Source organism: Anabrus simplex, chromosome 4 (assembly GCF_040414725.1).
Source record: "Anabrus simplex isolate iqAnaSimp1 chromosome 4, ASM4041472v1, whole genome shotgun sequence".
NCBI classification, from domain to species: domain Eukaryota; kingdom Metazoa; phylum Arthropoda; class Insecta; order Orthoptera; family Tettigoniidae; genus Anabrus; species Anabrus simplex.
In genome coordinates, this window is record NC_090268.1 from 117,755,052 (window position 1) to 117,777,552 (window position 22,501).

At 44.3% G+C, this 22,501-nt stretch overlaps 1 protein-coding gene across 1 annotated transcript in view; it reads right to left on the reverse strand.

The window, feature by feature from the left end:
• Positions 1-22,501, reverse strand: part of LOC136872480 (uncharacterized) — a 91,709-nt gene that overhangs the window by 42,494 nt on the left and 26,714 nt on the right. The window lies entirely within an intron of this gene.

The window sequence follows — 22,501 nt, forward strand, 5'->3', positions numbered from 1 at the left end:
GACGGGCTAGGAGGGGATTTCCCTGCCGTGGTCGACCATGCCGCCTCCGCCGGCTTGGGCGCGGCTTTCGCCGATTTCGTAGGGGAATACGACGTTGCCTTCTTCTCCTTTTGTGCCGGCGTATGTTTCTTAGCCGGCACAGGATTATTGGTGGTCGAAGGCCGGGATGGACCTGCCTTCGAGCTTGATCTCCTTCCAGCATTGCTCGCAGAAGCAACCACCGCCTTTGGCGCAGCGATCTTCTGGAAAGGTGTTCCAGTTGAAAATCAGGAACCTGGCAGGGACTGTGCTATCAAGCTGAAGTCTAGTGTCTTGGCCGGTGCATTCAGAGAATTAAACTTACGGCGCGCTTCCTGGTAGAGTAGACCATCCAGGGTCTTGATCTCTTGGATCTTCTTCTCACTCAGAGAGGTCGCACAGTTCCGATCCCGAGGAGAATGAAGACCACAGCAGTTAGTGCACATGTACGGACGGATGCACTCCTCCGCGCCGTGAGCTACTTTCCCACATGTACCACACACTGACTGATTCGAACAACGAGATACCATGTGTCCGAATCTCTGGCATTGATAGCACCGCTTAGGAGGCGGGATGTACGGCCTCACATCGCAACGATACGTCGTTACCTTGACGTTCTCTGGAAACACTGACAATTTGAAGGAGACTATGAACGCACCCGTGGCAACGTCTTCACCGTTGACTTTGCGTGTAATACGCCGGACGTGGGTCACGCCACGGTGCTTCATGTCTTCCATCAATTCATCGTCAGTGTTCAGGACGAGATCACGGTGGAAAATAACTTCTCGAACCAAATTCAAGGTTTTGTGCTCTTCCACTTTGACGGGGATGTCTCGAAAGTGGTCGCACATAAGCAACTGATCGGCTTGGAGCGCAGTGCTCGTCTTCGGAACCAAACCACCATTGCCCATTTTCTTCAGATCCTCAAGTTCACCGTGTGCACCTCCAATGTGTCGACTGAAAAGTATCGATTTAACAAGCTTGAAATCTTGCCCATAGGTTCTGATAGCAACCAGGAATCTAGGGAAGCTGGAACCCAGACTAATACGCTGCGCTTTTTCCCAAGGGAATCAAAAGTTACAGACGTGGGTAACGAACTACCCGACGAGGCAGGCGGAAATGGTTTCGACGCTATAGCCGACATCGTCCTCCCCGAATGTAACCCACTCCAATCAGGGGTCTCTCTAGCCAAACCAAGCAGCCAATGCAATACCCACATGGTCTTAGCTGGTACCGCCCTTGGTCCGATGTTGGACGACGCCTAATACGGGATGACTGAGGCGATGAGCAATAGGACTCCCTTCCTCCAGTCACCCGCCATAGCATGTACCCCATAGCGTGTACAGAGCACTAACAATAGGAAAAAGTAAATAAAAATAATTAATAATAATATGTCATTCTGGCATTCGGCTGTGTGGGGACCTGCGTTGTTAGGCGGGTACTACTGCCCGGGTACATGACACTCCCACCCGCCGCTTCCTGGATGGTTACTGACACGGGCTTTCGAGCGTAGTCGTGCATGTAGTAGCTCCATCGCCGAGCAGCACGCACATCAAAAATTTTGAAATGTTCTACAACTAACGCTAAGAAAAACCATAAAATGTAAAGAGGGGACCATAGCCACATAACCCTATAAATCGCCTTCTACGACAGGCAGGGATTACCTGTGAATATATTCAGCCTCTTCCATCCACAGGAGGTCCAGCACATTATACCAAACCGCAATCCATGTCCACGCCCAGGTCGCCCCTTTTAGTCGCCTCTTACGACAGGCAGGGGATACCGCGGGTGTAATCCACATGTGCGTCCCCCACCCGCACGGGGTGGCTAAATATAACTAGAAGACGGGATAGAATGACAGGACACATCTTAATACAGCCAAGACTTGTTCAGTTGGTCTTTGACGGAACTGTAGGTGGTAAAAACGGTATGGGTAGACCAAGGTGTGAATATGACAAGCAGATTGGAGCAGCTAGGATGCAGCATTTACTGTTTGTAGATATAAAAAAGTTTAGCAGAGGATAAGGCGGCATGAGAGCTTCATCAAACTATACAACTGATTACTCAAACAACGACACATCTTGAATGTGGTGAATTTGACCGTGAAATCTGTATATAGTATATTTGTGAATATTGGCGTAGGCCTGAGCCAACCGTAGCTTTCACTAATTTCTCAATCTCATTTCTGGCAATGAAAGTTTTAGTATGAAGCTTCTGAGGTGTGAGTGATGCCCCTGGACAGACAGAGTGACAGACTTTTATTAATTTGAATTAGGTACTGTTCCCTTTTGTGTTTCCAACTGAACATTATATTTCACTCTTGAATAGAGTTTTCGAAGGGAATCTGATTTTGTCTCTCACCATATTCCATAATATGCACACATCTAGCAACGAGAAGTGAAATTAAGTCGCTTAACTACGGCGTACATTTAGACGACCGGCGGTTCACCGTGCAGAACAAAGGATCTGCACGAACCCCCTCCTTAAAACAGTATATATGCTTTATGAAAAGAGGCCAGGGAATGAAGCAAGAATGATGAGAGTGCAGTTCAACTGAAAATCTTCGATTTACTATCGGTCCAGAACACTTTCTTTTAGTGGTCATTCCTTGGAAACCCTATGGCGTGCTACAGCACCACCAAGGTGGTGGTGGTGGTGATTATTGTTTTAAGAGGAAGTACAACTAGGCAACCATCCTATATATAACACTAATCAGAGGGAAACGTGGAAGGGATCCAACACTTCGAAAAATGAAGATATCGGTCAAAGGAAGACAAGGGCCACGAAGGGCGTGAAAATGAAAGATTCCCTAGCCCTCGCAAACCTAATAGCGTCGGGGTCGGAAAAAACAATAGCTGACCAAGGGAGGTCGGATAGGATAGAAGAAAGTGAGGAGCCTGGCACAAGTAAGTGGAAGCAATGCCAGGACTCAGCTGAGGGCCCCGTGGTCGTCAACCCACGCTTCAAAGTTGAGAGCCCCTGGGGCCCCTTTTAGTCGCCTCCTACAACAGGCAGGGGATACCATGGCTGTTATTCTACCGCCCCCACCCACAGGGGGAGCACCACCAACTTTAGCCCATTCTTTTGATGCTTGATGACATATGTCAGAAGCTATAAATTATTCACACGGAAAGCTGCGAAATAATTCCTCAGCATTTGAATTAAAGGATATTATTATTATTATTATTATTATTATTATTATTATTATTATTATTATTATTATTATTATTATTGTATCGGAAGGTACACCTCTACGCCGCGCATTCAAAATTAGCGCCTAAAAGAACTCCTGTATCAATCAAACGTGAAGTTTAATCAGAAGATGTCACCACCGAAATATTATGTAACTTTGTTATTGTGCAGTTTCCTAAGCTGAGTGATGATGATGATGATGATGATTGTTGTTTAAAGGGGCCTAACATCGAGTTCATCGGCCCCTAATGGTTCGAAATAAGACGAAATGGAATGACAAATTAAAAGCCCAAAATTAACCACTGACCATAATTCAGAACATGAGGACGAAGAATGAATGGATGGACATGAATTTAAAACAATCAGTGGATGCCACCCGCAATACCTTACATTCATAGAAACTGACGGAAAAACAATAGGATTACTGACCAAGGGACTGCTGCTAGAGCATAATACTGAATCGAGGATGCTTGCAGTCTAAAGGGGGTCCAAAATCCACATTATCGGCCCCTCATAACGGTACTAATCGCTAGGAAAGTAGAACCATGGTATTTGTCATGTTGCGGAACTAATCAAAAGTAGCAGAGACTCGCGGTATTCCACACATTGTGGTGCTACTCGCAGGTTATGAAATTCGATATATAATACAGACCTATGTTTTTCTCACTTTGCGGCCCCATTTACAGGCAACGCAAACCTATGGTGTTCATCACATAAGAGTACTAACCATAGGGACCTTCCACTATCCCGTGGTATTCCTCATATAGTGGGTAGTAATCATGGTCCCGCTCATATGGTGGTACTAATCACAGGTACTGCAAAAGCCGACCGCACGGTGCTCCTGTGTGCTACTAAACACAAACCTATTTGGTACCTAATATAGTGGTGCTACCCGCAAGTAAAAGCGACCCGTGATGTTCTCCGCGTGGTGGTACTAATCACAAGAAGTTTCATGGTTCCAAGACAATCATCCCTTAGTCGCCCCTTTCAGTCGCCTCTTACGATAGGCAGGAGATAGCGTGGGTGTATTCTTCGTCGGCGTCCCCCACCCACAGGGGGTTGTGTGTTTGGTCCGCGAGAGGTAATTTATTTCCCTCAAGTCCGCCGGCAGGCAGGTTCGAACCCCCCTATCCGCCACCAGGGACGCGCCACATGGGAGTACACCTCTCCCCCTGCTACGCCAGCGTAGCAGGTTCTTTCTTTCTTTCTTGAGAAGTTTGTTTGGGATTGAAGTGTCCTTCTTCCCAGTCTCAAGTCACAGATAGTATTTCACCGAATTATTTTATTCAATTTGCTATGCACACGAATCACCAAAGTGTGATGTTAAATTATTAGAAACCACTGCACTACTATTAACACGAGATAAGATGCTGAACTAAGCACTTGAAAGACCATGTAGGAGTGTTATTTCCATGAACGTAGCAAAAAAAAAAAAAAAAATGAGCGAGGTATGTTTATAACCGTATTTGAGTAGAATCAAGAAATTGGTTAATAAGAGTGATTATATGTGGTGACGGTTCAAACAACAATACTGAAACACTTGCTGGCAGAGGTACTTGGAGACGTATTCATTTCTGAATTTGTAATCGTTGTTGGAAGTCATATTGAGAACATTGGAAAAATAGATGTTCACTATCTCCACTGCTGTGTCCACATGTACAATATGGATGATTAGACATATGAAAACGAAATTTGTAGGCTGGGTTAAGGAATGATTAAAACGTAATCGTATGATATTGATAAATTGTCGGTGCGTGTACGTACCTCTGGAAAACCATGTTTGTATCGGGATAGTGGGCTGTAGTTGATAATAGTATTTTCCCTTGTTGATGATGATGATGATGCGTGTTGTTTAAATGGGCCTAACATCGAAGGACATCGGCCCCTAATGGAACGAGATGGACGAAATGACATATGACAGTCAAAATTTTAAAACGTATCCACCGATTAGAGTTACAAAAGATGGTGATAAAAAATTAGTATGAGATTAAAACAATCAGTGGATCTAATTCGCAATGCCTATTTTTGGAATAAAATAAGAGAAATTACAGGAGACAATGGAATAAGGCATAGCCTGCTAGTACAGATATATATATATACTTTATATTAGACGTTAAAAGAACACATTAAAATACGCAACACAAACTAAAATGAAGTCAATAGGATAAGAGCGTAATTGACACAAAGACACAAGCACAAAGGACATCATTACATACGATAAAACAGACCACTATCCCTCATAAAGCGGATGACGAGGTCTGCTGACTGCTCGCCATCACGCAGGATAAGGGAGATGGTACTTGGGAGGTTAAGACTACGGCGAAGATCAACCAAGTCCGTACACTCCGTAAGGATGTGTACCACGGTAAGATGGTCACCGCAGGTAAACACCGGAGGAGGTTCTCCTTTCAAAACATGCGAGTGAGTCATGATACCATGGCCGATTCGAAGACGACATAATACCACGGCTTCCCGCCGCGAAGCCCGAAGGGAAGTCTTCCATACCGTCGTTGTTTCTTTTATCGCTCTCAGCTTATTGGGAAGTGGAATGGCCTGCCACTCCATCTCCCAATGGGACATAACCAGATGTCGCAGCTGAGAGCAAATATCACTTGCTGGAAACTTGAAAGGCAACGGGGGCAGTGTAACTGCCTCCTTGGCAGCCTGATCTGCTAACTCGTTTCCCTCTATGCCCATGTGGCTTGGGAGCCACAGAAATGTGATTCTGGTGCCGGCATCCCAACACCCGGCCAGCAGGTCCTGGATCCGCTGCACCAGAGGGTGCCGAGGGAAACAGGTATCAATAGACTGAAGCGAACTCAAGGAGTCAGTACACACAAGAAAGTGTCGGCGCCCATTGTACAGTGCGTACCGCAGAGCTCTGTAGATAGCATACAGCTCTGCTGTGTACACACTACAGATTTCCGGGAAAACAAAAAGAAACCTATCATTGTCGACAACGAAAGCACAGCCCACCTCCGTATCTGTCCTTGAACCATCCGTGTAGACAACGGCTGAACCTGGATAGCGACCAACAACGGACAAGAAGAGCCTCCGATAAATCGAAGGGTCCGTGTTTTCCTTCGGGCCAGTGTGTAGGTCCAGGATTATTTCAGGACGCCGTACTACCCACGGAGGTACGCCACTCGCTTGTCTGACACGGCAAGGAACCGAAGGTACCTTAAACAATCTGCAACTGCTATCCAAGCGTATTCCAACCGGCCGCGTTGCTCGAGGACAAGCAGCCTACAGCAAACGGTTGCCATTGTTGAATACGCAAGCATAGCTGGGATGAAGTGGCATCTGTCGCAAATTAACAGCATATGAAAGAAGCATTTGCTGGCGCCTCAGGTGTAAAGGCGGACCACCAGACTCAGCGAGCAGGCTAGCGATGGGGCTTGTACGAAAAGCTCCCGTCGCCAACCGAACCCCGCTGTGGTGGATGCAGTTCAGCTTCGCAAGAACGCTTGGTCTTGCGGAGCCATATGCTGCACTGCCGTAGTCTAACCGAGATAAAACGTGTGCCCTGTAGAATCGTAGGAGCACCGCACGGTCAGCTCCCCAATTAGTGCTGCTAAGTAATTTCATGAGATTTAGCCTCTTGGTGCATTGCACTTTTAGCTCCTGCACGTGTGGCTCCCACGATAATTTACTGTCGAAAAGGAGCCCAAGAAATCGGTGTCAACCACGGGAAGACCGACATTTCCTAGAGAAAGTTCAGGATGGGGATGTAGATTACGTTGACAACAAAAGTGGACAACAGAGGTCATTGCAGTAGAAATCCGAAAGCCATGTTCCAAGGTCCACTGCTCCACCTTCCTGATAGCTTGCTGTAATTGTCGCTCTGCGACTGCCATACTGTGCGAGCTATAGTGCAGAGCAAAATCGTCCACATATAGCGACGGTATTACTGCTGGACCAGCAGCAGCGACAATACAGTTTATGGCTATCGCGAACAGAGTGACACTAAGCACCGATCACTCTGGAACTCCATTTTCCTGAACGTGATATTGCGAATATGTCCTCCCTACTCGAACACGGAATAGACGGAGGGACAAAAAAATTCGCAATGAAAACCAGCAAGTTACCTCGGAATTTCCATTGATGCAGGACTGAAAGGATACCATATCGCCATGTGGTGTCGTAGGCCTTCTGTAAGTCAAAGAAAACAGCTACCAAGTGCTGTTTGCGGAGAAAAGCATCTTGGATAGAGCTCTCCAGGCGTACCAAGTGGTCAGTGGTCGAGCGAGCGGCCTCGAAAACCACATTGGTACTCGGACAATAGTCCTTGTTTCTCCAGACACCACAAGAGTCGGCGATTTACCATCCTCTCAAATAGCTTACACAGGCAGTTTGTAAGACAAATCGGTCTGTACCTTCCTGTTTATTTAGGATCTTTGTCAGGCTTGTGGACAGGAATGACTATGCCCTCTCGCCACTGAGACGGAAAATCACCCTCTATGCAGATTCAGTTGAACACGCGAAGGAGGTATAGAAGACTGTCCTCACTAAGGTGTTTCAACATCTGGTTATGGATATTGTCTGGTCCAGGAGACGTGTCCATGCAAAGCTCAAATGCGCTACGGAGTTCCCACTCCGTAAAGGGCACGTTATAGTCCTCTGAAACCTGAGTGGCAAAACTGAGATGACGACATTCTGCCACCCGCTTCAGAGATAGGAAGTCACGATGGTAATTCCCAGAGCCAGACACATCCGCGAAATGGCGAGCTAGATGGTTAGCAATCGAGAGGTGTTCAGTGACGATATTGCCTGCAATGGAAATTCCCGGTACCGACGGTGATCCATGGATACCCGAAATAGTTTAGTCCACACTTGAGATCATGGAGTGTGTGACGTCATAGACGACACATATCTCTCCCAGGAAGCCTTCTTACTTTGGCGAATAAGAACCCGCGCCTTAGCGCGGAATTTCTTAAATGTCACCAAGTTGGCCGCAGTAGGCTGTCTACGGTAACGTTTATGAGCATGACGGCGTTCTTTGATAGCTGCTGCTATTTCTTCGTTCCACCAAGGAGCGAGTTTTCGGCGAGGAGTCCCCGAGAAGAACGGAATAGACTCCTCAGCAGCAGCAAGAATAACTTGGGTGATATAAGTTATTTCCTCGCCGACGGTCCGCCTGATACAGTCGTTAAGGACAGCTAGTGAGGTGTACTTTGGCTAATTAGCATGTTTAAAAATCCATCGAGGGGGAGCCTCGACGGATTTTGGGTTCATCAACGTAGGAATGATGGGAAAATGGTCACTGTCACAAAGATCGTCGTTTGTGTTCCGCCGAAACAGCGGAACCAACGTTCGGCTGCATAGACTTGCGTCTATGCGAGAATATGTGCCGTAACGTACACTGAAGTGTGTTGGTTCCCCTGTGTTCAAAATACATAAATCCAGGTCTGTTACCAATGTTTCCAGCTCTCTTCCCCGGGGGCAAGGTGTCTCAGTGCCCCAGATGGGGTGATGGGCGTTAAAATCTGCCAACAAGAGGAAGGGAGGTGGAAGCTGATCTAGAAGGTCAGTGGCATCGTTAATGTTAAGAGGTAGACATTACACACTGTTGTTATGAAAGCAGCGGAACGCGAACAGCTACAGCCTCCAGCGGGGTTCTTAATGGAACCTCCTCGCTGTAGGTATCAGAAGGACAAAAATGCCAACGCCACCGGAAGCCCTTTGAGCATAATGTCGTTCTCTCGAGTATAGTCGAAAATTTCGCATTACCGTATGATGATCCGGTCGGAAATTTTGTTTCCTGAATACAGACTATACTCGCCGAATACTCGCTAATGAGCTGGCGCAGCTCAGCAGGATGCCCATCATAACCGTTACAATTCCATTGTAACAGTGCCATATTGTAAGTGTGGACTTCTAAGGCTTAGGATAGGAGCAGCGTAATGCTACCTGGCCTAACCTACACTCACATCCCCATCCGAAGATGGAGATTCATGATCCATGTGCAGCGCCTCGTCACTGGACGAGGTGATGCAGGCCTTTAATTTCGTCGTCGTAGTCCGGGGGCGGGGTTTTTTGCCCACGAGGGGAGCGCGCAGGTTTCCCCGAAGGAAGACCTTCTCACGCAGAATCAGGCCCTCCAGGCGGAGGGCGTGAGGCACCATTGGTAGGAGATTTGGAAGAGTGCCTGGCAAGGGCGCTCTTCTTCCCCGCCGTCGATTCTTGTTTAGACGGGCTGGGAGGGGATTTCCCAGCCCTTGTCGACGATGCCGCCTCCGCGGGATGGACCAGCCTTCGAGCTGGTTCTCTTTGCGGCGTTGCTCGCAGGAGCAACCGCCGCCTTGTGCGCAGCGATCTTCTGCAAAGGTGTTCCAGTTGAAAATCAGGAACCTGGCAGGGACTGAGCTATCAAGCTGAAGTCTAGTGTCTTGGCCGGTGCATTCAGAGAATTAAACTTACGGCGCGCTTCCTGGTAGGAAAGACCATCCAGGGTCTTGATCTCCTGGATCTTCTTCTCACTCAGATAGGTCGGACAGTTCCGATCCCGAGAAGAATGAAGACCAGAGCAGTACGAGGTGTGCACTCCTCCGCGCCGTGAGCTACTTTCCCACATGTTCCACACACTGACTGATTCGAACAACGAGATACCATATGTCCGAATCTCTGGCATTGATAGCACCGCATAGGAGGCGGGATGTACGGCCTTCACATCGCAACGATAGGTTGTTACCTTGACTTTCTCTGGTAACACTGACAGTTTGAAGGAGACGATAAACGCACCCGTGGCAACGTCAACACCGTTGACTTTGCGTATAATACGCCGGACGTGGGTCATGCCACGGTGCTTCATGTCTTCCATCAATTCATCGTCAGTGTTCAGGATGAGATCACAGTGGAAAATAACTCCACGAACCAGATTCAAGGTTTTGTGGTCTTAATCTTTGACTGGGATACCGCCAAAGCGGTCGCACTTAAACAACCGATCTGCTTGGAGCGCAGTGCTCGTCTTTAATAGCAAACCACCATTGCGCATTTTCTTCAGGTCTTCAAGTTCACCATAGACACCTTCAATGTGGCGACTAAATAAAATCGATTTCACCACCTTGAAGTCCTGCCCATGGGTTTTGGTAGCAACCAGGAACCTAGGGAAGCTGGAACCCAGACTGATTCGCTGCACTTGTTCCCAAGGTGTTGCACCCCTTAGGGAATCAAAAGTTAAAGTCTTGGGTAGCGAACTACCCGAGGTGGCAGGCGGAATTTGTTTCGACGCCATGCCCGAAATCATCCTCCCCGAATGCCACCCACTCCGATCAGGGGTCTCTGTAGCCGAACCAAGCAGCCAAGGCAATACCCACCTGGTCGTAGCAGGTACTGCCCGAGGTTCGATGTTGGACGATGCCTAATACGGGATGGCTGAGGCAATGAGCACTAGGACTCCCTTCCTCCAGTCACCCGCAATAGCATGTACCCCATAGCGTGTACAGAGCACTAAATATAGAAAAATAAATAAAAATAATTAATAAGAATATGTCCTGGTATTCGGCTGTGTGGGGACCTGCGTTGTCAGTCGGATACTACTGCCCGGGTACATGACACTCCCACCCGCCGCGTCCTGGGTGGTTGCTGGCACGGGCTTTTGAGCGTAGTCACACACGTAGGAGCTCCATCGCCGAGCAGCACGCACATCAAAATTTTGAATGGTCTACATCTAACCCTCGGAAAAATAATAAAAGCTAAAGAGGGGACCATGGCCACATGACCCTTTAAGTCGCCTTCTTCGACAGGCAGGGATTACCTAAGGATGTATTCAGCCTCTCCCATCCACAGGAGGTCCATCACATTATACCCAACCGCAATCCATGTCCGCGCCAAGGTCGCCTCTTACGACAGGCAGGATATGCCGCGGGTGTAGTCTACTCCTCAGTTCAGCTTAAGCCACGGTCGAGTGCGGACGTATTGCGCGAAGGGTCACGGGAGTGGGAGTCGGGAGTGTGAGTCTTGGGTGCTGGAAGGCAGTGTGGAGCGGTATCGGCAATGATCGGTGTGGATCAATATAGAGCATCCATAGGAAGATGGCAGGGGAGAAAGAAGAATGAAGAAGTGAAATCAGGTGGGTGCAAAATGGAAATGGCTATTAAAGAATAATTACTGCTTTCAGCGGCGGTGGTTATAATATTGCTATGGATTGGGGGGGGGGGGTCGAGCTAAACCCAGGTCCGACATCTAGTAGAAATGAGGAATGGCCAGATTTTGAAGAATTCAGAAGACTAGTAAAAGAAGTGGTTGAAGAAGCCTGCCCCTTAGAGCAGCTTAAAAATATGTTCCAAGAACAAACCAGGGAGTTTGAGAAAATGAAGGGATGGTTGCGGGAAAGGATTGACGATATAGCATCTCAAGTGAGGAGTAATGACGAAGAAGTGGCTACACTAAGGAAAAGAATAGGACGATTAGAAGAGGAGACACATCAACTGAAAGCAGAGGTAGAAGCTAACACTTTAAATCGTAGGCAGAAGTGCCTATTTATATATGGGGTGCCAGAGGAAGGGAGAGAAGACAAAGTGCTCACAACCTATAAAGTAGTGGACTTAATACAGGGGAAGTTGAAAGTTAATTTTATTGAAGTGGACATAGACGATGTGCAGAGAGTGGGAAGAAGAAGGGGCAACAGGCCTATCAAAGTTCAACTGTTTTCTACGTTGATGGCGGATGCTGTGATAGGTAATGCGAGTAATGTGCAGAGGGAGAAAATATGGATTAAGAGAGACGTGGGAAGGGAGGCGATTAGGAATGAAAAAATACTGAGAAAGCACAGAATTCGAGCTATAAATCAGGGGCTAAGAGCATATATAAAAGGACAAGAACTAGTGGTGTCAGATGGAAACTGGAAGAGAATCTGGACTGTAAATAGATAGATCGATTTAGAAAGAAAGATAAAGCAAGAAGAAGAAAAAGGGAGAAGTGTTGAGAGCAGTGGGAAAGGCAGGCAAAATACCAAAAGTAACAGTGTTCTGTGTGAACAGAGGCAGGTAGAGGGACCAAGTGGAAGTGCGACCAGAAGCAGTGGAGAGGAAAGGCAGGAACGTGAAGGCAATGAAGTAACGGAAGTGCAGGGTAAGAAGGCAAGGCCAGAGGCAACCTGGGGGAGTCTCGACCTGAGTAGGAGCAGAGGGAGGAGTAGAAGCTTAAGGGACCTGAAAGGAGCTGCTGTTGGTGGCAAAGAAAGTCAACAGAGTGAAGATAGCGATGAAAGGATGGCCAAGAGAGGTGAGAGAGAAGCAGGAAGGAATAAAAAATTGACAGACATGTGGGGTACGGGTAGAAATGAAGAGGGTGTGATTACTCGAAGTAAAAAAAACATTAGAATATTGAAGAGTGATGACAGAAGTTGTAATGGGATGTATAATGTGTATTTGGGGATGGTAATTTATTGATGAAATATGGGAGTGCTGAGAGGCAGCTGAGTTATGAGAGTGGAGGTTGAAATGTGGTGATGGAGTAGTGATGTTGTAATTGGATGTTTATTTAATGCTAAAATAAGTGAGTGTTGAGAGGGAGCAGAGTTTTGAAGGTGGAGGTTGAAATGTGGTGTTGGTGAAGAGATGGTATATGAGTGTTTGGTATTTTAAGGTGAAGATGGCTTGGTATCTAGATGGATTATTAATGTCGGAATGTAGTGTTGAGAAGTGGTGTCATTTGGTATATTTTGGTATGGTGGCGTGTATGGGATCATTTCTCTTTTCCTTTTCAGTACAGTAGATGGAATTTGTAAGAGTGAATACGGGTTGGCGAAAGTAGTGTTATGGCTGATTGGAATGTAAATTAAGGAATGTTGCTGTTTTGATTTGGATTGAGAGTAGGGCAGGGAACAATGGAAATGACGTAAGTGCTGAATGCATAAGGCCACGTAATGAGTGATGGTTGCGATAGCAAATGTAATGCTGAGTATGGCTGGGGATTTAAATGAGATCAAGCTTGAGTAAATAAGTATAAAGTGCAATACCAGCAGTTTAATGGTAAACACAGACATGGTTGATGTTGTAAGATAGTCTGGGCGCAGCAATACGGTGTGGGTATTGTAGGAGAATAATATATGTAAAGGAATAGTTGCATGTGGAACATGGCTTCCAACCAACAAACGAGGGATGGAACTATCCTCGCTGCTGAAGGTGCCGCGGGCGATAAGGACCACGACGGTGCTACAGCATGGGGGTCGCTTCCATCTGGCCTTCATGGGGAGCGTATGGAGGAGGCCTGTTTGCCGGTTAAATTCGTCAGAGAGGGAGCTTCATCCCTGTTTAGGAAAGTACGACCGCCTTCCAAACGGTCCAGGGATCTGGTGAGGGCAAATAAAAACCAGGCAGAAATCGAAAAGAAGAAGATGAAGAAGCATTCCATTCAGCTCCTGAAAGTAACAACGGGAAGGGAGGAGGTAAACGTAAATGACATGGAGAATCCAGTATTTAGTCAAATACAGACAATGGAAGGAGAAGAAATAACGACGAAGGTGGACAGGGATAAGTCAGATACATCCATGTCACCCTGCCTCAGTCAACAACAACAACTAACGAAAGAAGTAGCAATTGAAGCTGAGGTTATCAAAATGGAGCAAATGTACCAGGACTTCGCCAAAGCACACCAATTGGCGAGGTTAGAGGAACCCCTCAACCTACACCGGGCGGTGGGAATATTAGTACATCACCTACACCCCAATGGGAGGGACATCTGCTTCCCCAGAAGTGATCGGATTGACAAGGTGTGCCTTGCCTCCAGTGGAGTACCGGCGGATGACATCGTGGAATTGGAGAGTCTGGTTAAAAAGGTTTATGCCAGACGAAATATACCTTTCGACATCGAGTATGAATACCAACAATGCATCAAGGCACATGGGCGAAGGGTATTTATACCGGCCAAGCAGTATCCGGAATGCTACCAATTCTCAAAATGGTAGAAGACAAGAAAACAACACCTCCTAGAGTAACGTGGAAGTTAATCACTTATTGCTGAATCTAGGGGATGGAGAGGTGGTAGATGAGAGGGAGATGTAGTGGTAATCGGGTATATAAGCATAGTTATTTGTTTAGTATTTATTGGTGTAATATGGGAGTGTTGAGATGGATGTTGTAAAGGAGAAGTGAAGGTGGCTTGGCATTTTAATGGTTGTTGTGAGGTATGAGAGAAGTGGCACAGGTGCTGGTATTGAATTGAAATTGAAAGTGCATGGGTGTTTGGTAAGAGTAAGTTGTAAGTGGTGAAGTGGATGGTATGCTCGGTAGGTAATTGGAGAGTATTGCTGAATTTTGGAGTCGGAGAGGTGGTTTAGGAGATGGAGCGGTAGTTGAAAGTGGGTGTGTGAAGCGTAGTTGAAGGATGTTTATTTATTGTTGTATTGGAGTAGAGTCATGATGGTGGAGGATATGAGAGTGTTGAGAAGGAGTAGAGTTATAATGGTGGAGGATGAAATATGGTGATGGATAAGTGATGATATAAGAGACTTATGGATATTATAATTGAAGATGGCTGGATATTGAAGTGAATTATTTATTGATGTATGCGTGGAGTTAGAGTGGTGGATTATTGTGGATCGGTTTTGGTGTGGAGAGGGATCTATGAAATGTGACGGAGAAGTGGTGGTGTATTCATTGAGGTTTGGCAGATTGAATGGTGGTGAGAGATGGGTATTTGTGTTGAGAGGGTTCTATGAATGTGTCGAAGGAGAAATGGAATTTAAGGTAAGTGTTGAGAGAGTTCAGAGCTAATTATTGTGGTATTGTGTGTATAGGAGTCGAGTACTTAGTTAAGTATGTGGAGGTGGGTAATGATATGGGATTGCATGAAGGCAAGGTCTTTCTGTTGGTGTTAGAGTTGGTTGGAATGCAAGTGCTGAAATGCTGAGTTTTGTTGTTTGGAGTATTGATTAGGTGTAGGTCAGGAACAATAATGTGACGCAAGTGCAGAGCGCAATAAGGACACTTGATGAGCATGCTTGAACATTGAGTACGTGACTGCTACAGCTAATTACTGCTAGGAATAATACTATCATATATATATATCACTATCTTTATCATTATTTCTCTCTTGATCTGGGGTTTTAATTCAACGGAATGAGGGGCATGGCACGAGGTTCTGAGGATGACTGCTGTGGTGACTCTATTTTGGGGGTTTTACGTTTCCGGAGTATCCAACGAACCTCATGGCATGCCCAGGGGATACGGTCATTTCTTTCCCTACCCTTTTTTGTGATATGAGTTGTCCATTATTATTATTATTTTATTATTATTATTATTATTATTATTATTATTATTATTATTATTATTATTATTATATTAGGGCAGGTGCTTTTTTCTCACCGTTCATGCATATTTGGGGGGAGTAAGGGAGGATGGGCAAGTGAGAAAGACGGGGTGGGTAAGGCCCACTCCAAATAAGCCAAGGAAGGGAAGAATACGATAGGTTGGATAGGGGAGGAGAGAGGATCCAGTTAGATGTGGACCGTCGTAATGGAATGGTGAGAAGAAAACACACTGTCATCTGGTAGGATGGTTGGGGTTTTCCTTAGGGCCCCACAGTTAGGGCCGGCCGTGTCATCATGGGGAAGGCGGCCTTCTTCTCACCAGGGGGATAACACGGTCGAACGGTAGCAGCAGTCAGCTAAATTTGTATTGCTTTACTTTATTATTCTCTATTATTTATTTTCTCTGTATGTGAACATGTATAGGGGCGAAGTCGCCTGTTATGTTCAATAAATGTTCTATGTTCTATGTGTAGTCTACATGTGCGTCTCCCACCCGCAGGGGTTTTTTGCCTTGTTACCAGCAGAAAGTCTTCAAGCTTGATTGGAGTCTTGTTTAATGCGAGAAAAGAGGTCAGAAATCGGAATTTTGATTTGTAGTAGGTTTCAGGTATCGCGACTTGCCTCCTTGGCTGCAGAATCGGCTTGATCATTACCGAAATGATCAGTATGCCCTTTTATCCGGATCAACGTAATATATACGCCTGACTTCTCAAGTTGATAGAGCAAGTATTTAACCTCGTATAAATACATATTGTGAGATTGCGAAAATGACTGTAAAGCAAGAAGGACACTTTGAGAATCTGTAAAGATATTTATCTTCCGTAAACTAAGACGTTGGACATAAAATAGTGCTTGATAGATCGCATATAGTTCTGCTGTGAAGATAGTTATAATATTCGGTAAAGGATATTTAAAACTTATGTGTGCTTGAGAGTCAAAGAAAGCTGCTCCTACTCCGTTAGGGGATTTTGCTCCATCGGTGAATATATAGTAATCTTGTGGGTTTAATGATCCTTTAAAAGTTTTGAATTAGCTTAATAGATTCTGTCCCGTGGGAAGGTTGGGCTGATGGGAAAGAAGAAGGTATAATTATTGACGGTTTGAAAGTGCGAATATCATAATTGTATGAATGCATAATTAAGCGAGGTGTTCGTAGGATCGAGTCTTGAATATTCTGCATTTCAACATATCCTATATATATCGCTGGGTACCTTCTACTTGTTGGGGGACGCTGCTGATAATATTCATACATTAATTTCAGTTGAGGAATTATAATGGAATTCGATCGAGCGATATGTTTGAGAATATATATATATATATATTTTTTGCTAGCATTAACCTACGAATGTGAAGAGGTGGTTCTTTGGCCTCATCTAGCAGAGCATAGGTAGGTGTACTGTAGTTTTAAGAGCACCAATACTTATGCGTAATGCGGAATATTGTATTCTATCTAATTTTAAGAGAGTTTGTTTAGTTGCTAAGTCTATTATATGCGCACTGTAATCCAATGTAGATCGAATTGAGGCTCGATACAACTGTAAAGCTGAGGAAGGGTCAGCTTCCCAATTACGCCTAGTTACTGTTTTCAGACGTAGCAGGTTCATGGTAAGCTGAGTGAATTTCTCCTTGTTTTATTTCCCATTCATCAAGAAGTTTGGACATTTTTTCACAGAGGACACCACTAAAAACTATGATCATGCACCCTGGTGCGAAGTGAAAGAACTTATAATTTAAAGAAGTTTTGTATTTCTAGGTTTTTGTAACTGACTGATGTTCATTTATTTTTGGGTTGGCAATTCTTCCTTTTCTTTCCGCCAGTTTTGAATCGGACCAAGCATAAATTTTGGTAATTAATTTTCTAATAATCCCGTATTTCTTGTTCACATTGTATCTGCCAATACAGTTTAAGAGTGTGTGTCCTGATTAATCTTGAATGATCTCGAACTTTCCCAGAGTGTTTATAAACTGCGACTTTTCACGTTTCTTGGACAATTGATCGTTATCTTACTGAGTGCGTGTATCAAAGCAGGAGGCGAGCGGCATATTTCATCGATCAACAGAACATCTACAAGGTAATGGCCACATGACTTCTTTCTTTCTTGCCACCTCCGCAGTTTAACCCGAGGGATAGGTTGATGATGATGATGCTTGTTGTTTAAAGGGGCCTAACATCGAGGTCATCGGCCCCTAATGGTACGAAATAAAATGACAACAAAAAATTCAAAATCATCCACTGACCAAAATAAAAAAAATCGTCATGAAGAAGGAATGGATGGACATGAACCAAAAACAAACAAAAAACGAGCAAGAAAAGGAGTGGATCCAACTAAAAAAAGATCATAGATAATTCATTACTGACCAAGGGCCCACTCATGAAGCACAATCCTGAATCGAGGATGCTTGATGTCTAAAGGGGTCCAAAATCCAGGTCTAAGGCCCCTCAGAATGGTACATGTCGCGAGTAAAGTAGAACCATGGTATTTCTCAAGCTGCGGTACTAATCAAAGGTAGCGTAAACTCACGGTGTTCCAAACATTAAGGTACTACTCACAAGTATTGTACATCGTAAAGGTAACGCAGACCTATGGTGTTTCTCACAAAATGGCGCCAATCATAGCCAACGCAAACCGATGAGTTTCCTCACCTAGGTGTACTAATCACGGGCGCCGGCATTCCCGTGGTGTTCCTCACATAGTGGGTACTAATCACTGGCAACGCAGACCCACGGTGTCGCTCATATAGTGGTACAACTCACAGGCTACGCTCAGACCCGCGGTGTTGCTCACATGGTTACGACGCACGGGTACTGGAAACCCCCCAGGCCAGCCTCTTTACTGCTACTAATCACAAACCAATTTCGTACCAATTTAGTGATACTACTCGCAAGTACACGCAACCCAAGGTGTTCCCCGCATGATGGTACGAATCAAGAGTAGTTTCATGGTTCTAATTCAGTCAGCCCTTGGTCGCCCCTTTTAGTCGCCTCTTACGACAGCCAGGGGATACCGCGGGTGTATTCTACATGTACGTCCCCCACCCGCAGGGGGTAGTGTGTTTGGTCCGCGAGAGGTATTTTATTTCCCTCAAGTCCGCCGGCAAGCCGGTTAGGACCCCCCTATCCGCCACCTGGGACGCGCCACGTGGGAGTTTCACCTCTCCCCCTGCTACGCCATCGTAGTAGGTTCGTGGCTCTTCAGGCGTACCAAGTGGTCAGTGGTCGAGAGAGCGGCTCGAAAACCACATTGGTAGTCGGACAAGAGTCCTTGTTTCTCCAGACACCATACGAGTCGGCGATTTGCCATCTTCTCAAATAGCTTACACAGGCAGTTTGTAAGAAAAATCGGTCTGTAACTTTCTGCATATTTAGGATCTTTGTCAGCCTTGAAGACAGGAATGACTATGCCCTCTCGCCACTGAGACAGAAAATCACCCTCTATCCAGATTCGGTTGAACGAAGGAGATATAGTAGACTATCATCACTAAGGTGTTTCAACATCTGGTTATGGATGTTGTCCGGTCCAGGAGACGTGTCCTTGCAAAGCGCTATGGCGCTGCGGAGTTCCCTCTCCGTAAAGGGCACGTTGTAGTCCGCTGAAGGTTGGGTGGCAAGCTAAGGTGATAACGTTCTGTCTCCCGCTTCAGAGCGAGGCACTCAGGATGGTAATTCCGCGAAACGACCAGCTAGATGGTTAGCAATCGTGAAGGGTCAGTGGCGACACTGCCTGCAATGGAAATTCCCGGTACAGGGGATGATCCTCGGATACCCGAAATCCGTCGAAGCTTAGTCTACACTTGAGATGATGGAGCATGTGACGTCATAGACGACAGATATCTCTCCCATGAAGCCTTCTTACTTTGGCGAATAAGATCCCGCGCCTTATCGGCGCTATTTACAGGCAACGCAAATCTATGGCGTTCGTCACATAAGTGGACTAACCACAGGGACTCGTACTATCTCGTGGAATTCCTCACGTAGTGGGAATTGAGCATGGGTAAGGCAGAACCATGATGTCGCTAATTCCATGGTGTCGCTCATATAGGGGTACGAATCACAGGTACTGTAGGACCCACCTCCCGATTTATATATATATATATATATATATATATTTATTTATTTATTTATTTATTTATTTAATGACTTATTTTACATGGCGTGGCTCAGGCTATGAAGCCTGCTCTTATGCCAAACCATTTTATACGTGCTACATTGTACAAACTACAGAGTATTAAGATTTCTAATTACATATAATTAATTATAAAATTATACTTAAATAATAGTTATAAACAAAAGGTAAATTTCTGGGAGTCACTATTAAAAAGCATTAAATACTAATTTCGTAAGTCTATGTACCATTTAATATTTATTATTATATGCATATTTTTCGCCCACATTGGAGCATTTAAGTCAATACATTTTGGTTAATTTCTTCTTTTTCTTCTCCCAGAACTTTCTCATCCTCTCCGACCTGGAAGCCCTTTGTGTGCCCGATACAGTATATTGTTTCCGTTCAACTGTTTTTAGTTTGAGACTTATGTATTTGTTCTTCAAAAACCTCTTCTCTTTTCTGTCTTTGATTTGTTGCCGAGTTATACCCAATCCTTCCTAATCCTCCTGAACTTCTTTGAACCAATTATTATTGATTTTATTTTTCATAAAGTAATAAATAGTTGTTTCAATATCCTGGTGTTTGGTAATCTTGATATGTGACAGAAAAAGGATATTCTTCTTTTACTCATGGTAGATATTATTCATTCACATTCACGATAGACAATGTTGTTAGGCAACAATCTCCACTGTCCATCAACTTGGTGTTTTTTTATTAATAATTGTTCTAAGAATTCTTCTATCAGTTTTCTGTAATTTGTCTGTTGTATATTTTACATTTAATTTGAATAAATTTTCACTAGCATATGTTTCCTCTGGTTTAACTATGGAATTATAGTGTTTCAGCTTAGCGTTTATCGAAAGAGAATATTTTTTATAGGTTGGCCAGGTAAGTCTTTGTGCTTGTTTAAATTTAGTTGTTCTGTGTTCTATTGCTTCTTGTTCATTTGTGTTCTATGTTATTATTTCCCCAAGATATTTGAATTTCTGAACAATTTTAATCTCTCTTTACTGTTCAGTTGAATAAGTGGTAAATCAACTTTAAAAGTTGGCATCATTTCTGCTTTTTCAAATGAAATTTGTAATCCCATTTTTTGCTATAATTTCTAGTTATTCAATTTAAAATTTAGCCTCTTCTATTGTATTTGCAAGTAATGCTAAATCGTCCGCAAAAGCATGGCAGTTGATTTTAATACATCTACCGATCTTGATAGTTGGTTGGCATTTCTTGTTCCGTTCACGCATAACCTTCTCCAATGCACAATTAAATAACAATGGTGAAAGTCCGTCTCCTTGTCGAAGTCCAGTTCTTATAGTGAATGATTCTGATGATTCACCTCTAAATTTAACTTTTGCCTTCGTATTTTTAAAAGTCATACTAATGAGGTTAACAAGTTTTTGGTGTATCCCAAATTCTTTGAGGCTTTTTAATAATGATTCACGATGAATACTGTCGTATACTTTTTAAATCTACAAACGTGATGACTAGACCCTTACTTCGAACTCTTTGGTGCTTCATTATCCATTTTAAACTAATGATTTGATCTGGACAGCTTCTACCTGGTAGAAATCCTCCCTGATATTCTACAAGTTCTTGGTCGAGTTGTTCTTGGATTCTTGTGTATATAATCTCGGATAAAACCTTCTATGTAATATCAAGCAAGGATGAAAAAAGAAATGAAAACCTACAACCTGTTTTCCAGTCATTGACCGGGTCAGGAATGGAATGAATGAAACAGATATAGGCTATTAGAACGATGGGGTCGCCACTCCCAAAGTGATACAGTAATGACTGATAGATGCTATGAAATGAGAATGGGGAGTGTTGCTGGAATGAAAGATGACAGGAAAAACCGGAGTACCCGGAGAAAAACCTGTCCCGCCTCCGCTTTGTCCAGCACAAATCTCACATGGAGTGACCGAGATTTGAACCACGGTATCCAGCGGTGAGAGGCCGACGCGCTGCCGTCTGAGCCACGGAGGCTCCATCAAGCAAGGATATCCCCCGATAATTATTTGGATCGGAGCGATCACCTTTCTTATCCAGCGGGCGGATTATCGCTGTATTCCATTCCTCGAAAAGCTTCTCCGTGTTCCAAATATCAATGATGTATTTATGTAGGTTTTGAATAGTCTGATCACTAGCATTCTTCCATATTTCTACTACTATTTGATTCTCTACTGCTGCTTTGTAGTTTTTAAGTGCCTTAATTGCTGTTTTCACTTCATTGTAAACTGGTGGTATAATCTTTTGTAATGGAGTTTTATTTTTTGGGTTAGGGTCAAATTCTAAATGTTCCACATGATCCTCACAATTAAGTAACTCTTTAAAGTATTCTGCAAGGATGTCAGCATTATCTTGGTTATTGTGTGCCATTTTTTCATTTTTATTTCTTAACATAAATGTGGGAGGGGTAAACTTAGATTGATACTGCTTGAATGTTTTGCAATAGTCTCTTGCTTTATGCAGATCGAATGTTTCCTCTATAGTGCTAAGCATTTCCTTTTGATAATTTCTTTTAATTGTCCTAATTTCTTTAGCTGTTTTTCTTCTGGCATTAATTAGTTCTTCTCGAGATTTTTCTGTTTTCATCTGTTGATCATTTAACCATGCCTTGTGCATTGCATGAATTGCTTTGTCACATTCCCCGTTCCACCACGCATGTTTCTTTCTCCTTTTAACTGGAGCGATTTCTTCAGCTATGGTTTTATGTTTGTTGATCATCATCTCTAATTTGTCATTTAAAGGTGTTTTGGATCTCTCTAAATATATTTTATTATTTATTAAGTAACTGGGATCATAATTTCTCCTTGCTTTGAGATGATTACGTTTGTGTTTCCTTTTTGGTGTTAACTTGATTTTTATTTTTGAGGTTTTTTTATTTCGTATGGCTATTAGTAGCCGAGTGCAGCCCTCCGATGAGGGTGGGCGG